The sequence below is a fragment of the Macaca nemestrina genome, chromosome 11 (assembly GCF_043159975.1).
Source record: "Macaca nemestrina isolate mMacNem1 chromosome 11, mMacNem.hap1, whole genome shotgun sequence".
NCBI classification, from domain to species: Eukaryota; Metazoa; Chordata; class Mammalia; order Primates; family Cercopithecidae; genus Macaca; species Macaca nemestrina.
The window spans coordinates 71,760,885-71,779,013 of record NC_092135.1 but is presented as its reverse complement, the minus strand read 5'-3'; the positions used below and the strand labels follow the sequence as shown (position 1 = coordinate 71,779,013).

Below are 18,129 nucleotides of genomic sequence, written 5' to 3'. Positions count from 1 at the left end.
ACAGCAGTTTAAAAAGATGCATGGGCCAGGAACGTTGGCTCACGCCTGTAATCCCAGCACTTTGGGAGGCTGAGGCGGGTGGATCACGAGGTCAGGAGTTTGAGACCAGCCTGGACAATATGGCGAAACCCTGTCTCTACTTTAAAAAATTACAAAAATTAGCTGGGCGTGGTGGCATGCACCTGTAGTCCCAGCTACTCAGGAGGCTGAGGCAGGAGAATCGCTTGAACCTGGGAGGCAGAGGTTACAGTAAGCAGAGATCACGCCACTGCACTCCAGCCTGGGCGACAGAGTGAGACTCCGTCTCAAAAAACAAAAAAAAACAAAAAAAAAACCCAAAAAAACCCAAAAAGTACATTCAGTTGATATGAAAAGGAATCTTGCTCCAATTTAACAAGAATGACTGCCAGGTTTGTTAAAAGGAAATAGGTGGTTGAATAACTTGATAACTTGAATGCTTTTCATCCAGATTTATGTTAAAACTCTATGACATGTCTTCTAGACTGTTTAGTTCCAACAGGTCACTTTGCCTGAGATTTGGGCAACTGCCACCTTGTGGCCAAGACTGCCCCATGGATTAGGAGGGGGCAGCTTGGGCTTCTGGTGTTGTTGCCAGGAGATGTCCAAGATCACTTTTCTATTGCTAATAAAATAACTACAGCTTGAAGCTTCTATGCAGTGGAACAACTTAGAAATCCAATCTGTTTTTTTCAAGATTTGAAAGCCATAGAAAACTTTTAAGTAAGATATAGTAGAGGGTTTTGTTTTGTTTTTATATGTAGAGTTAATAAATGCTATTTAGTCTTGGACTATCAACTTATTCTAAACCTTTCCTTCAGGCTAAACTTGTGGGATTTTACTTGCTCTGGTCTCCAGTCCTAAAAAGAAACCAGCTGTATCCTGCAGTTGGCCACCTGTCCTGAATTTGAGAGTGTTAGTTCCAAGGACAAGCCTAGGGTCTCTGTCAGCCTCATTCTAGGCAGGAGGAATGTTTCCTTGGTGTGTCTGGTAACCTTGCTGCTGACGTTTGCTCCCTCTTTTACTGCCATTTGTGTAGTTAATACTTCATTTACATAGAAAGGAATTTCTCTAATTAAATGTTACATTTCATTAATCTAGAGTTCTGCTAAAAATCGTGTTTTAACAAGACTTTGTGACTACCAGCCTCTTTTAAAAATGGTCTGTATCTTTAAAGGGGCTAGGCCCTTTTTTTCTTCTGAGATGTTAGAATGTATCTATAATAGATGACAACAGTTTTTATGCAGCTACCCAGTGGTTTAATCACAATGCAAAAACAACACTGCTAATCTGAACAATCTACATGGATGACAACTCATTGAAATAACTATCAATTAACAACATAATTGTCAGTTATAAGTTGCCAACATTAAAATAAGCAATTGTTACTTCTATGAGGCTTTTGTGCTTTTTTCTCCTCCTCCGCAGGGTGTGGATATAGGGTAGGGGCCTGGGTTGAAAAGTTTAAACTGATGACCAAGTTACTTGTTGTTTTAATCATTAGATCCTCTTCCTTATAGGTTACTCTGAAGTGAAAATAGTGGTACTAGTCATAAAATTCCACTCCAGGCTTGGCAGGTCAACCTGGCCTTGGTTTTGAAATCTCTGTAGCATCAAATGTGATGCCAGGTCCTATTCCCTTTAATCAGGGCCTGCTGTAGACAGAGCATGACATGTGAGTTCTCTCCTATTCTGTTCGATCAAGATTGTGTCAAAGAAAACCCAGCCTCTGTATGAAGGCAGAGTCCACTTTTGCTAGAGCAGCTGAAAAGAATTTAACCCAGTATCGTCAGGATAATGGCCTCAATGTCTACATGATTTCAGCTGAGAGTCCCCTCACCCCAAGCCTCTGTGGGTGAGTGAGCAAAATGTGCCGCAGAGAAAGAGTCAGGACTTGGTGGAGGAGGGGCATTGTGAAAGTCAAAATTGCCACAGCCACATTTTGTGTTTCTATCGCTCTCACTTGGTAGAAGACAGGTGGCCAAGTGGACCCAGGTTCCTGGTCATGCAGGAACACCTTCAGGAGGAACTACCTCAAGGTAGGACTCCAGCTTGTGCTTGGGCACAAACACTTCATGGTGCGAAATTATGCACCAGAGCCAACACCTGGAGCTAGCTGAAATAGGAATTATGACTGAACTACAACCGGCCCTTGTGCATTAGGCCAATCGATCTGCATCATCACATGGTACTTCTCCATCTGAAGACAGTTTGACTTGGAACTTGCAACAAATAGCCATCTCCCACTTTGGGGGGGCATGGTGATGGAATGGAGAAAAAAACAGGCTTTTGAACTAGATTCCTGGAATCAGAATAGTGGTGCTATGAGTTACTGTCAGTGCATGGCCAGGCTCCTTTCTTGGGTCTTTAATTTCTTACCTCTAAAATGATGACAATAAATCCATCTTGCAGTGATGTTTAGAGTATGAAGTCAGCTGACACAGGTTAAGTGCCTCGCGCGTTGTTGGTGCTTACAAGTGACTGGTCATGATTAATTCAGAGAGACAGCAACAAAGACTCTTTTTTTTTTTTTTTGAGATGGAGTCTTGCTCTGTCACCCAGGCTGGAGTGCAATGGCACAATCTCGGCTCACTGCAACCTCTGCCTCCTGGGTTCAAGTGATTCTCGTGCCTCAGTCTCCCAAGTAGCTGGGATTACAGTCATGTGTTACCATGCCTAGCAAATTTTTGTATTTTTAGTAGAGACGGGGTTTCATCATGTTGCCCAGGCTAGTCTCAAACTCCTGGGCCCAAGCAATCCACCTGCCTCCACCTCCCAAAGTGCTGGAATTACAGGCGTGAGCACCAAGCCCAGCCCAAAGACACTTTTATTGGCCTAAAAATATTTAAGTTAATGAAGTAGCTTTGCTTCTTTGATCATAATGAAAGGAAATTTAAGTTAAAAATTGTTAAAATTGTCATCAATATTTTCATTTTAAAACTTAAGATTCAGTGGACTGTTATTGCTACTATGCATAATAACTTTATTAATCATTCACTCCTGAATCAAGCTTTTCTGTGCAACCGAGTAGGTGCTATTTATAAGTGAACAAGTTTTGCAAATAGTCTGTGACATGCACAGGTGACATTTAATAATAGTATAGCAAATATCCTTTGTGTTCTTCCCATGTTTATATCATTTGACCATACATAGCATAGTCAGCATTCCAAAGAAGTCAAGAACTCTCTGTTATCCTAATATCATGCTTGGAGAAGATATGACTCTGCTTTTTATGCTCATCAGCTTAGGGTGGGGGGCACTTTTTAGGTGCCAAAGAACAAGGTTTCCAGTTACTGAATGTTTTGCATGTTTTTCTTTTCTAAATGCTTCTCCTAAGGCAGCCTACTGTTGTGCTTGTCGTGTCACTTGGGTGCCTCTAGACATCTGTACACTTCTCCAGCTGCGTGGGAGACACACTTCACCTTGTGGCTCTTCCTTTCAAAGGCTGCATGTGCTGCATGGAAGAACAGTTGACTTTGCTGATAGGGAACGTCTCATTGCACCCCTTTTCCACACCATCTGTCTGACCTGGACCCATTCCAAACACTACGGCTTTGCTGGTAGAATGGTCTTCCTGCTACAGAAGTTTTGTAATCTGCTAATTGACAGGGTAAGGAAAATTTATATTTGGGTTACAGCTGAAAAGTTGGATGTTTCTTTGATGGGGCTTTAAATGCTGACATATGCTGCCTTGGTTTTTGATTTTAGGCATCCCCGTCTGAGCACAATCACATGCTCTCCCCCGTGTTCTCTGCCTCATTGAGAATATGGCAGCCTTTGGAGAAGAACACCAATATGATCTACTAGGGAATTATCATCTACTTAGTTTACTCATTAAGCAATGATTTTATTATTATTATCTCTTTGTAGTATGAGACAGATGGCAAAGAAGGAGTTTGCTTTATTGAACAAGATGCAGTATTGGGCATGGCAGATCTCCCTGAATGGTTAACATCTTCTACAGTCACTCAGTCTAATAAGCATCTTTGCTTTTGTACAGGGTCTGATTCTACACTCAGCTGCTAATTTAAGTGCAAAGCTGTTATTTTTTTTTTTTTTCCCAGGGACAGCGTCTCACTATGTTGCCCCAGGCTGGAGCACAGTGGGGCTATTCACAGGTGTGATCACAGCATACTACAGCCTCTAACTCCTGGGCTCAAATGATTCTCTGCCTCAGCCTCCCGAGTAGTCAATTCTTTTTTTCTACAGGTGTGCTGAGGACAGAAAAATCCTAAAGATGGAAGTATCGTTAAAATCATGCTGATCCAGTTGACATTTGTGGTTACGCTCATCATATAATTGTGCTTTAAAACTCAATGTAAGCAACCCCCACTGAAGTGAGTACAGTCACGCTTACTGATCCATACCTGAGTCCTTCAAGTGGCGTCCTCTGTGCATGAAAGCTACATGCACAAACTGAAGGCAGTGCATGAGTGTGGTATGACATCTTACCTCTGGAATCCTGGGGCCCCTCTCTCAGTTGCAGCCCCTTCAACCTGCCCTTGAACAATGATCGGCAGAAAGATGAGAATGAAAGAGAAGAAAGAGAATTTCTTCCATACCTTTCAAAACTTCAAAGAAGTTGTCTCCAATCTGGTTCTGATGATTCATGTCTCAACGCAAAGCACATATAAATATCTGAAATCTGCACACTGATCGGAAATAGTTTTTGGGAAGTTGGATTTAATCCCATGAGCCAAATGATCACTACCAACAGTGATCAGGGAAAACCAAAGTCCACAGCAAATTTTAATTTGGCAAATGCATAAAATGTTCAAAAGAGCAGAGGTCTCATTTACATTCCTCCCTCTTATATGGGATTTTCTTCTATATTAGTAATTAAAGGGTGCAGGCTATCGAGCGCAACTATATCACATAATAGCCATCGGGGGCACACTAACAACTTCCTTGAAGTAACGCACACTAGGGTGTTTATGGTTCAGTGTCACATAGACTCTCTTTGATCTAAATTAGGATTCATTGGCAAACTCACAATAGGCTCCACATGTACCCCTCTCAACCTCTTTCTTTTAATCATGGAAATTAAAGATGGAAAATACCCATTAAGTCACTTAGTCCATTTCTCTGTTAGGGCGAAATTGTTGCCTGTGATACATGGGTAGTGCTTGGTCCAGCTTAAATGTAAATGTCTTAGGCAGTGTGCAGCCTCCTGATTTTATCATTTTCTTCTTTCCCTTCAGAGGGGAAGAAATATAAAACAGAGGCGGAGATTTCCTCCCTTCCTTATGGGTTGGAGGTAATGGTCGTGGGATGGGCAAATGTACTCAGATGCTGTCAGCTTTCTGGAAACCACACCACTTGCTATGGCAATTCCATCACTCATGAAGCACACAGATCATTCAATCCCCGTCTCCAACACGTTTTACTCTTCAGCTCAATGGAACGATTCCGATTCCTGAACTATTCCTATAAACTTGAGTGAGCAGGTATTCCAGATTTGGTGAGGGAGAACGTGGCCCAGGAAAGGAGAACCTGTCTCTTTTAGGCTCCCTCTTTGATTAGCTCGAAACAGCACAGCCCTCCCAATTGGAGTGTGAAGTCATGGGTGCAGTGTGAGCTCACGATTGGGCCACTGCCTATCTTATTCTGGGGAGTGGCCAGTGGAGGTATTTTTATCCTTTGAACATTTGGCACCTGAAAGATGCGAAACGTGTGTCATTGCACAGTGAATTCCCTCCCTGACTCATGTTCCGCAACGGAAGGAAAATTGTCACTCAGCATCTGCCCACATCTCTAGCTGTTGAAGTGAGGTCTATGGGAAAGTTGCAAAAACCCAGTGACCAACTCTCCAGTGAGGTCTCTAGGGGACACATAGCAGTGGCTGAGATGAGACTTCAAAAGGGAAATCATGAGCCATTATTAGGTTTGCATTGGGTTTGTTTTAGAGATTTTCTTTTAATCTGTTAAAATCACTAGTGAAATTGTACGGCCTTAGGAAAATTGAATAAGTGAACATTTCCAATTCTGATGCAGATGTGCTAGAGTGTGATTGTTCACATTATAAGACGGAAGTCTTAACCTCCAAAATTCACTGTGGGTTTCACTCAGTGGACTTCCCTCATGCATCTGAAGGAGGATCAGGTTTGCAAAACCCAACGTACTTATCAAGAAGGCTTCTGATTGTCTAAAGCAATGGCAGGGTTCTATCAGACAGAAAAAGTGCTTTCAGTCATGTCCAAACACCATGGATAATACTAACTGTACATTCACAGAGAGATAATGTTCAGGGCCTCTATCATGTGTAATATATTCCCAATATATTTCTTATTTTAAATATTCCATCGGTGGTAATATATAATGAATCTTTGAATGGATGCACACATACAAAATCAGAATCAGTTCTAACTTGATGGTCTAGCGTCAGAATCTACTGAATGCAATTCTGATGTGGGATCCTATCTTTTGCTAATGAAAATGTCAAGTTTTAAGGCAGATGTGGCAGAGACTGCTTGTTGTTCTCCCAGTAACCATTCTCCCTGATTTTTAGTGCCTGCATTTCCCACTCACCAGTATGGCTGGATAACTGCTGGCCAATGAGTTGAAGGGGGAAGCAGCGTGGGGCATTCCTGGATGGTGTCCTTACAGAGCACCATCATATCCCCTGCTCCCCTTCCCTGCCACCTGCAAAGCGGCCATGGTGGTTGGAGATCTAGCTGCCACCTTAAATCCCAGGGATGAGGATCACATCCTAGGAACACCTGGAAGGTGCCTGCACCCCACATAATTTCATGGAGTGTCCAGATTAACCCTAGAGAACTTTGCTCTGGACATTTTTGTACATGTATGAATAAAACCTAGTATGTTAAAGTCACTGTTTTCTAAGGGTTTTCATCACCCAAATCTAACCCTAATCCTAATTTTGTCACTGGTCCTAACCCTTATTTTGTTTTTTGTACTTTTTTTTTTTTTTTTTGAGATGGGGTGTCACTCTGTTGCCCAGGCTGGAGAACAGTGGCACGATCTCAGCTCACTGCAATCTCCATCTCCTGGGCTCAAGCCATCCTCCCACCTCAGCCTCCTGAGTAGCTGGGACTACAGGTGCATGACACCATGCCTGGCTAATTTTTGTAATTTTTGTAGAGGTGGGAGTCTCCCTATATTGCCCAGGCTGGTCTCAAACTCCTGAGCTCAAGCTGTGTGCCTGCCTGGGCCTCTCAAAGTGCTGGGGTTACAAGTGGGAGCCACTGCACCTGGCCTTAATCTTTATTTTGATACATACTTAACATCTTCTTAAAGTCTAGGTATTTCAGTTTCAGTTGATAATCAATGCTGGTTGATAATCATGTTACATTTATTCCTCAGTTGATAATCATGTTGCAGTGGATAATCACGTTTCATTTATTCCTCTGAACATGACCTTGAAGGGTTTGCAGATAAAGGTGCATGGAAGAACCCCAAACTTACAGATTCCCAAATATGTGATTAGGCAAAATAACAAGATGGACATTGAGAGTGGGAGGCCTCATTCAGTTTCTTGCATCCATTCTGTTTGCAACATGTAGAAATATGTACTTCCATTCCATAAATGGTTTAATGAGAACCCAGGCAAAAATAATGGTTACTATAAATAAAACTCAAGAGTGAGGGCCCAAAGTCAGGACGAGTTAGGACCAGGAAAATGTAGAAATGGATGGAGGGACAGATAGTGAGTTCCAAAGTGGTGTGTATCCACAGACTCAACTGTGGTATGGGAAAACATATGCTCATACTAGAATGTTTAGGTATGTTTAGCCAGAGTCACTCTTCATTCCAAAAGGAGAGGCATGAAGATTTAGTCATATTTAACATGGTGACTGGCGTATGCTTCACTCTACCAGCCCACAACACCAAGGGAAGACACAGGGCCCTGAGGAATGCGGGCAGGAGCTCCACACCACAGGGAGGCTGGCAGGGCCACCTCCCTGCTTTGGCTGCTCTCGGCAGGCTGTGGCATCCTGCAGTACACTCATGCTTGTCATCTCACTCATGGCCAAAGCAAAAATCTTTACTATGGTCTGTGAGGCCCAGCGGGATCTGGCCTTGCGTGAAGTCTCTGAGCTCCTCTCTGACTCCTCTCATCATTTCTCTCCAGCCACTTGGGGCTCCTTGTTCCTCCCACAAACCAGGAACACTCCTGCCCCAGGGCTTTGCCACTGGCTGTTGACTCTGCCTATAACGCTCTTCCCCTAGACAACTGTCTAGCTGGTTCCCTCACTTCCTTTGGGTCTTCATTTAATGTCACCTGTGTCCGGTTCCATGGGTTTGTGGCTTATACTCTTCATGTTTATGTGAATCCTCAGAGAAGGAGGATAGCAAGCTGAAACTTACTTCCGCACAGAAACTACTTCTTTCACTTCACATGCTAGCATTATATTCAAGCAAATAAGAAAATAGCAAAGCTGGTGCTTCTCCTACTACTCAGACAAGTTCTTTGTTAGCCTCATTGGAAGTAAATGTTATGACAGTCCAATCTAACTGGGTGTGAAAGAAGAAATTAAAACAATTTGAAATTATTAGAAGACTTTTTTTTTTTTTTTTTTTTTGAGACTGTTTCACTCTTGTTGCCCAGGCTGGAGTGCAGTGGTGTGATCTCGGCTCGCTGCAACCCCCACCTCCTGGGTTCAAGGGATTCTCTTGCCTCAACCTCCCAAGTAGCTGGGACTACAGGCACCTGGCACCACGCCTGGCTAATTTTTGTAGTTTTGGTAGAGGTGGGGTTTTGCCATGTTGGCCAGGCTGGTCTCAATCTCCTGACCTCAGGTGATCCGCCCACCTTAGCCTCCCAGTGTGCTGGGATTACAGGCGTGAGCCACCATGCCCGGCCCCTAGAAGACCCTTTGAAATATGGATTTATATCCTCAGTCATTGACAATGAGCCCTGGCCTCTGTGTATATTATGCTTTAAAATATCAGGTAATAATAGACGTACATGTATTTTATTTGTGTATTTATTTAGAGACAAGTTCTCACTCTGCAGTGGCACAATCATAGCTCATTGCAGCCTCAACCTCTCGGCCTCAAGTGATCCTCCCTCCTCAGCCTCTCAAGTAGCTGAGACTACAAGCATGTGCCACCATGCCTGGCTAATTTTTAATTTTTTTGTAGATATGGGGTCTTGTTATGTTACTCAGGCTGGTGTCAAACTCCTGGATGCAAGTGATCCGCCTGCTTCAGCCTCCCAAAGTGCCATCATTACAGGCATGAGCTACCATGCCTGGCCATGTATATGATTTATAAATAAATAAATAAATAAATAAATACACATCTAGTAGGGAGTTGTCCTTAAATTTTTCCCTATGGGGATGGTGAGATTAAAGAGTGGTTTTGAGATTAATGGTATAGGCAATCAAGACCTATGCTATATTTGAATTTTGATTTGACTGTGAGCTTCCTAAAAGCTTTAAAAAATGAGAGAGAGAGAGAGAGAGAGAGAGAGAGAGTGAGAGTGGCAGGGCGCGTTGGCTCATGCCTATAATCCCAGCACTTTAGGAGGCTGAGGTGGGCAGATCATGAGGTCAGGAGTTCGAGAACAGCCTGGCCGATATGGTGAAACTCCATCTCTACTAAAAATACAAAAATTAGCTGGGCGTGGTGGTGCATGCCTGTAGTCCCAGCTACTCGGGAGGCTGAGGCAGAAGAATCGCTTGAACCCGGAAGGCAGAGTTTGCAGTGAGCCGAGATCACGCCACTTCTCTCCAGCCTGGGCGACAGAGCGAGACTCCGTTTCAGGAAAAAAAAAAAAAAAAAAAAAAAAGAAAGAGAAATGAACAGTTAGGACATAACTTTCATGCTCAGGAGTGACAGACTGTTTCCTCAAGGGAAGTAAAGCTTGTCTCAGCTTTCAAAAAAAAAGAAGAAGAAATTTTTTAATGGGGTCTTTCCTGTGGGGACCTGGGTGATACAGTGGACAATATCCTCAACATTTTTCCCACGGCAGATGCTGTGAGTTTCATTTGACTGCTTCTCAAAGGACTTTCCAGCATTCTGTAATTGTTGGCTGTTATTACTGTACATGCTGTGTCAGTGATTGGGGTCTATGTAGTGCTAGGTTCATTTCACAACCAAACAGTTTAGTTTTCACTTTACCCTGTAACTATCAACTGGTGGTTGAACGCTTGGCTGATCATTCTTCGCCCTTTGCCTGGCATAGGCATTGGCTTGGGTGCTTCCCCTTTCTTGTGCTCTGATTTCCTTAAATCTGTGCAAAATGCTTGTCATGGTATTGCTTGACAATATATATATCAGTCCATATTTTTCTTTATGAATGTTTATTCCACAGTTTGATCTACATCATTGAAGCAGCAGCCTTGTGATTTGTTTTCACTGTATTCTCCTGAGACTCCCAGCCGGGCCCCAATCTCGTGGGCCTCTTCACTGAATGAGATTTTCTCTAAAGTTGCCTAAGCTGAGGCTTTCCTGCCTAACAGACTGAAAACTTGCAACACTGAAGCGAAGAGCTGCTCCTGTTGGTTATATTTTGGGGCATTTCTTCCAGCTCAGATGGGAAATTTGAGATACATTTGTGTAATGTTTTAGGAATTTATCCCCTGCTCTCCCTACCACAGTACCCATCAGGTTCTTCCTATTCAACAATTATATGCACTGGCTTTCGAAAAGAGCCCCCAGGATGGGCCCTCTGGTGGAGGGGAAGGGAGCCCCATCTTCAGGGATGCAGTTAGACATGCTTGTGCTTGTGGCCCAGTTGAGACATCTGGGACCTCATGAAGAATGAGGCTTAAGGAAGATGCCAAAGGGCTTTTAAAAGATATGAATCTCTGAAACCACAAAAAAACCTTATGCTCTGTATCTGCACCGGGTGAAACCAGGGCTCACCTTTCGCTGACACTCACCGATGTAGCTGCATTGGTTGTCTGGATGTGGAAATCCATCCATGTGCGCCAATACGTGGCCACTGCCCCAGGCCCGCTTCCTGTGCACTTTCCCTCACCCCAGCTGCTCTGGATGCCACAGGAAGCCTCCATTCCTTCCCCACGATCCAGAACCTCACCCCGGGATTAAAGTAGATGGTAAGGCTGACTTTTGCACGGCCTCACTATACTGTGGGCCTGGCCCAGCGGCCTCATGTGTCTCCCCTCTCAGAGTCTCTTTCCTGCTTGCCCCCTACATCCTTGATTCCTCCGGGGCATTCACTGTCTCTACTGGAGAGTGCTTTTGCCACTCACAGAAATGACCTGGGGCAAGTCCTGTGGCCTCAGATCATCCACTGCCAAATGGAGTTGCCGTGTGAAGTTAAAGAAGAAAATGACTGAGGCCCTGGGCTTAGCATATGGGAACCTCGCAGGAAGGTGAGCTCCCTCCTTTTCCTTCTCCTCTTCCTTCCCCTTCCCCCACTCTCTTTCTCACTATCACCTTCACCATCATCCTGCACCCTGGGACCCAGTCCTGCTCTCAGCCACTGTTTGCCAAGCCCCGTTAGGGAGGGAGATGTGAATTAAAGGGCTGGTAGTGCTCAAGTGTGTTCAGGAAGCGTTGAGAGGGGCAGGTGAAAACTTTTATCCTTCCTGCTTCAACCTATCCACTTCTTGAGTCTTGCGGCACGTTCAGGAGAATGAGGGCGTGTTCCAAATTCCCCAGTGACTTCCGGGAAACCTGTCTAGTCTTTTTATCCTGTAAAAGATAGCTTCCTACACGCCCTCCCTTGCTTCTAAACACTTCTTTTGAAGCACAGTAGTGAATAAATGAAGGAAGCTCCCTGCTGGGCCTCCTCTATGATCTCCTACCCCCTTGCTTGTCTGTGTCGTAATTGTTATCTTTTCTGGCAAGTCTGATTTCAGGGGCTTTTTAGGTGCTCTGACAGTGGTTCCCAAACTGGTCTGCACATTGGAACCACCTGGCTAGCTTAAGCAGTTGCAGATGCCTGGTTCCCACGCTCAGAGGTTCTGATTTGGTGGGTGTGGGGTGCTGTCTGGGCAGCGGGAGATTTAAAAGCTCCCCAGGTGACTCTAAATGTGTGGCTGAGTCTAGAACCATGGTCACAGCAACCTAATGCCATGGGGGCACCAGGACACTGGAGAGATTCTTGCTGAGTCTTTTGGTACGGGCGGGCTGTGGACTAATGAATGAATGGTTTAAGCTAATAAATTGTTATTTACTGCCTGTTTATCATTTCCTGAAGGCAGTGGTTCTCAAACTTTAAAGCATATGAGAATTCCCTGAAAGACTGTGTAAACCCAGGTTACTGAGTCCCACACCCAGATTTTCTGGTTTATCAGGTTTGAGGTGGTTGATTTGTAACCAGTTTCCTGGAAATGTTGCTGCGGGCCCAAGGACCACACTTTGAGAACCACCACCTTAAAGCGGAGTTTCTCTACCCTCCCTGGGCACTTGTTAATAAGCCAAGATTCTTGGGTCCCACTCTAACCTGCTGAATTGGCGTCTCCAGGGAAGGTGCCTGGACTGTCTGGTCACCAGGCATCTTTTGGTTCTTATTGTCAGGGGGCCTGGAACCAATACCTTAAAACAACACCAAGTGAGGAACCAGACACACAAGCCTAGGTTAGAATAACAAATGTTCACATTTAGAATTGACAGTGGTTTAGATGGTAATTAAAAGGACAAAAAGATCCCCCCAACACCCCCAGTGATATTGGGCCTGCAGGTCTGTGTCGAGCTTCAGACATAGGTCTCTGTTCCTCAGGATGGCATTTCGTACAGTTGTCAGGAATAGGCCTACTTTAAACAATACCAAGTGACATTTAGAAGATGAGGGGGTAAAACTGATTACTATGCTTGGAAACGCTTGGTGATACAGGATAAAAATAAGTACAACATGTCCAAATCCAGGATGATAGTTCATGTAACTCCTAACAGAGATATCATTTGTCAGATTGCTTATGCCTGTGTGCAAGGGCATGTGACTGTCTGTGCAGTTTATGCACATAAAGTACCAAAATATGGTGTGAAGGCTGGCCTGACAAATTATGCTTCAGCACGTCGTAGTGGCCTGCAGGCTTCTCAACACGTTTGGCATGGACGCCATCTAGGAAGGCCAAGAGGAGGTGACCAGAGATGAATATGATACGGAGAGCATTGATGGTCAGCCTGATGCCTTCACCTACTATTTGGATGCAGGCCTTGCCAGAACCACCACTGACAATAAAGTTTTTGGGGCCCTGGAAGCTGTGGATGGAGGCTTGTCTATCCCACAAAGTACCAAATGATTCCCTGGATATGATTCTGAAAGCAAGGAATTTAATGCACAAGTGCATTAGAAGCACATCACAGGTCAGAATGTTGCAGATTATATGCATCACCTAATAGAAGATGAAGATGCTTACAGGAAACGGTTCTCACAATACGTAAAGAACTGCGTAACTCCAGACTTGGTGGAGGAGAGATATAAGAAAGCTCATGCTGCTGAAGGAGAGAATTCAGTCTACAAGAAGCCCAAGAAAGAAGCTGAAAAGAAGAGGTGGGACCTGTCTCCCAAACTGTCCCCTGCCCAGAAGAATGATCAGGTAGCTCAAAAGCAGGCAGGCTTCCTTAGAGCTCAGGAGCTCTGAGGTCTGCTGAGTGCTAAACTTAACGATTTTCTATGAAGATTTTGCAGATAAGACAATAAATGTATTGACCAAGCAGAGAAAAACAAAAGGCTAAAGTGAATATATTAGTAGAGCAATGCTGACAGTGTTCTTTCCTTATATTGTAGGACTTCCCCTTCTTTTCATCCCACACTCAAGCCCTAGACATTACTATTGGGTCTTCCAGTGGATGGCATGAAATGAGTTAGGCAAAGCAATACATCTCTTGCTGAATATTGATCAGTATTGTAGACCTTTAACAAAATATAATATAATTGATCTCAATTTATTTTTGAACCCTGTTCAGCAAATGGTTTGGAGGCTGGGGAAGAATTTATATTTGAAAGCTAAAGACATATACCTCAATATTTTCTGGTTTAAAGCAGTTAGATCAGGCACTTATTGGTCAATGTTCAATCTTTGGGAGTTTCTCCCTCTTCCACCTTCTTCTAGTCAAGCTGGTTTCTGGAACAGGGAATGCTTAGGTGTCCAGTGTGCCAAGGGAGAGGGGATAGCTGGTCCCTAATTCTGAGGGTCATCTGCCAGTGGTCTTAATGGCCCAGGCCACATTGCTGTGATTATTCCAGCAGTCCTCAGGCCTGCAGGTGATTTTTCTCCTGGGTTGGAAAGTCTTTTGCTAGGCTGACAATAGTTCTGTTTCTTAGACCTTCAAATAGATGGTTTCTAAGCCCTGCAGGAAATGTTCTTCTGATGGGGAGGTGGGAACCTGTATACACATTGGTAGATGTCCATGAATTTTCTTGGGCTTGGGAATTTAGATGACTTTCGCTGTATTACAGAACCTGCTTTTTAGTGATTGACCAGGGACAGAATGCAAGTCACTTGCTTCCCGGAGCAGGATTTGGTATGCTGGCTCATCTCCTTTCTCTGTCCCCACCCTATGCTTGGCCGTAACTCCATGCCATCTCTACATGGTTCCCTGTTTCTTTCTACCTCCATATGCTGATCTTAGCTTCTCCAGATCCAAGAGACAATTTGTTATAGGAAGAACTGACAGAGTTGAGCCAAAATCTGCTGTCTTTAGACTCAGGTCTGACATACAACTCAATTCCTAAAGACTAGAAACGCCAACCCATGTAGAAAGCATTCTGTTCATGTCTGCATTTGTGCATGTATTTGTGGAGCCTCTGCTGTGCGTTGGCATTGTGCTAGGCTTTGTGTTGGGTGCTGCTGACCACAGAAAGGTCCCAGACATAGGAATGCAAAAATAAAATTGCAAAACCAGGCAGCCTTTAATTAAGATCAAAGTACCGATGATCTAAGTAAGTGTTAGATAAGAATGTGACCGTGCACTGGAATAGTAAGAGGAGACTTCTTTGAAACAGTAGGTCTGGGTCAAGCCAAAGCTCAAGGAGGGGAATGAAGCTGACAAAGTGGTGAGACAACTGGATAAGACTCTACCCCCCACACTGATGAAGCATTGGCCATTGCCCTCAGTAGCCCATGAGTGCCCAGGGAAATGAAAGGCTGGGGCAGGTGAATTCTAGTGAGTTGACAGATGTCATGGTCAGTTACAAACTGGAGGAGAAGATGATGTGGAGAATACCAAAGAAAGTGATGTGAAACAAGAGGGGAGTGGAGTTTGATTCTGTGCCACCATTGAGATACTACATTTCATGTTATTTTATCAAGAACAGATGTTGGTGTGTCAAATTGATTCAAATGCAGAAAGGCCAAGATGTAGATGCACTAAATTTGCAAAGCTTTGGGGAAACTGGAAATTTTATAATCTGCTGATTTTAATACTCCATCAGTGTAGTATTCTTACCTAAGAAATGCAGAAAATGAAGTCTATTTTTCCTTTCATAAAACTTAAGGATGAGATGTATGAGGGAAGACAACATAGGGAATATTTGTGTAGAACTAGTAGTAAATTCAAGTTATCTGACTGCATAGCCAGGTATGCTCATTGGACTGACTCCAAAAAGTTATCAAGGGAATATGAGCAAATGCAGCTTTTGCTCCTCAGAGTTCATCAAAATCCATATCTTTTACAATTCTTTTTATGTTGGCCCTAAAATGCTACTTGACTGAAATAATCTTCCCCTCGATAGCAAAGAATGTCTTATAAGCTACAGATTAATTGGTCAACTTGACATTCCATGTTCCCAATAGCTAATGCTAGTGCCCCTTTTCCTAGAACACGGATCTTGTGGATGATTTATGGGTGGGAATGACTTAAGGCTCAATTACCCTCCATTTAACAACTCCTGTAGTGCCTCTTACTCGGAATTGTATTGCATTTCCCATTCCGTTCCCTGTGCTTCAAATAATTTTCCTCTCCATTTTAACGTGCTGACTTCTTCCTTGACTTTAAGATTCACCTTGGAAGAAAAATGAACATTTATTGATGCTTCATGTACCAACGCAGCCCAAGGCTTTGACGTTGGTTATCTATGTAAAATGATCAACAGCTCATTGAAGAAGGTATTATTTTTGTCACCACTCACTCACTTTTTCATTTTACAATGGAGAAACCAAGGCTCAGAGGAGTGAAGGAACTTGCCTATTGCCACATATTGGGGTAGATGTAAACTGAAGTGACTGTAGGGCTCAATGATCTCCCCTCATCTGAGCAAGGCTCTCAATACCCAGGAGTGGACATAGGCACCTGACTCTTGTCAGTCCAACCGAGTCATTTCTCAGGGGATTTGCAACTGGAATTGCAGAAAAAGGGTTAATCCTACTCTGATGGTTAAGCTGGGCAATGAAGACTGGCTCCCAGTTTCACTACATAGGCAAAGCCAGTCTGGTGGAAATAAAGCTAAATCACAGAGAAATGCAGAGAAGAGAGAGAGAGCACGAGCACACGAACATGCGAGCATGATGCGCGCTGGGGTTTGCGAGTCTCTGATCCCGTCTCTGATGTCCAGTGGCACCTCCTCCTTCCAGGTGGGTGTGAACCTTCTAATACGTTTCCCGTTTTGCTCAAGCAACTAGCTTGGGTTGAGTTTCTGTCTTTTACTATCGAGTGTCCTAATTTTGCTGGTGAGCAGGACAGAGTTTCCAGATCACATGTTTTTTTCTGTCTGCCATATGACGTGCATTGAGTTTATCATCATCAGGACTTTCCTGGATTAGTTCCATTGACAACTTGTAATCAGTTCATTTGGTCACTTCGACCCCATGACCTTCTTACATCTGGGGGAACAAGGAAGAAGGCAAGAGTTTGCCAATATAAAACTGTATTCCATGCTAGGGCCACAACAAATGCTGTGTTCCATTCAGAATGTGAATTACCTGAGAGCAGAGACAGGACTTTTGAATTATTATATGTAATTATGGAACACTCTAATTACAAGCACATTTAATAATGTGACTTTGAAGACTGAAACTAAATGAAGTCTTGTAAGAAAATCTGGAATTATACTGTCTTAGAGTTAACAAAAAGGCATGTAAATAAACTCTCCAAGCTCATAAAGTATGCACAGGGCTACATTTGGTTGAGAGAGGGAAAAGCAGAAAGTGTTTGGAAAGAAGGTTAACAACAGCAATATGGTAGGGGAGGATAAGTGAAAGCCCAGTGGTCCTCTGACTGTTTGCACATGCAACACTGCTCTGGTTCCTTAGGACTTGGGAAATAGACTATACAAGGAAGAGGTTCCTCGCTTGAAGGAACTTTTGTCTGTTTTAAATATTAGGTCAGCTGAGAAGTGTGGATTCAAAAGACAGGCTCAGTATTTGGAAGGGGGCACTAGAGACTTCAATAGGCTGGACCATCTCAGTCACTCCCTTAACCTCCCTTGGTGCTGGACCCCTCCCTGCTAATATGAAGATAGTCATAGACGTTCCCTTCTGGCTTTACAAAACAACTGACCTATGAGGATGAATGGAAAGGGAAGGATTCCAATTCTGTCGGAATCCCTGTAGATATCTCAGATAACATGCATCTTCTGGAAAAGGCAGAGGACACTTGATTAACTTTGTTGCTGCTCTGCTCAGTTGTGGCTGATGGAGGAGACGCAGCATTGGGAGCTAGAGGCCGTTCGACTCAACCATTTTCTACCACTGAGTTGTCTTTGTCAGCTGCTTGTAATTAAAAAGACAAAAACAATTCTTTTCTTCCATCCCCACAAAAACTCCCCACCCCTGGCCTTTTAAAAGGAGTAAAATCAAATCTAAAAATAACAGGAGGGGGCAGGCTTAAACTAACAAGGAAATTCTGGAAAATCAGAAGTGGAGCATGGAAGCAGTTTAGCTGAAAGCATCTGTGCAGAAATTGCCTGAGTTGGAACAGACGAGACAATCTGTGAGATCGTCCTTTGTAACCTCAGGACTGGATTTCAGATTTCAGCTTCTGGATCCCAGTGGAAAGCGGCTGATTCCTTCTACCAGAGGGGGAAGAGAAAAATGCAGAAACATGAGTCTTTACTTAGGAACAGAGGGAGAAGGTGGCATCTCTGATAGGTAGGGAGGCAAGTCTTTGTGTGCTTTTCAGAAAAGCTGGCGGTGAACTGAATTCAGTGAGGGGCTGGAAAGGAGCCAGGGGGCCGGCTGAGGGCAAGAGAACTTCCTGCGGGAGCTGGTGTCTGGGCCTGGGCTTCCTGGG

The 18,129-nt window shown here is 43.8% G+C and overlaps 1 protein-coding gene and 1 pseudogene across 2 annotated transcripts in view; both read left to right on the top strand.

The window, feature by feature from the left end:
* LOC105483219 (Sp3 transcription factor) overlaps positions 1–4,709 on the top strand; it is an 82,394-nt gene extending 77,685 nt beyond the window's left edge. Inside the window, exons 9-10 of one of the 2 annotated variants that reach the window (XR_011609867.1) lie at positions 3,356–3,628; positions 4,228–4,709. The gene's annotated coding sequence lies outside the window, so the exon portion shown is untranslated. The remainder of the gene's footprint in view (positions 1–3,355; positions 3,629–4,227) is intronic. The other variant, XR_011609868.1, reaches the window with a different exon arrangement.
* A 7,956-nt stretch (positions 4,710–12,665) lies between these two features.
* On the top strand, positions 12,666–13,541 carry LOC105483361 (large ribosomal subunit protein uL18-like; annotated as a pseudogene).
* The last annotated feature ends 4,588 nt before the right edge of the window (positions 13,542–18,129 follow it).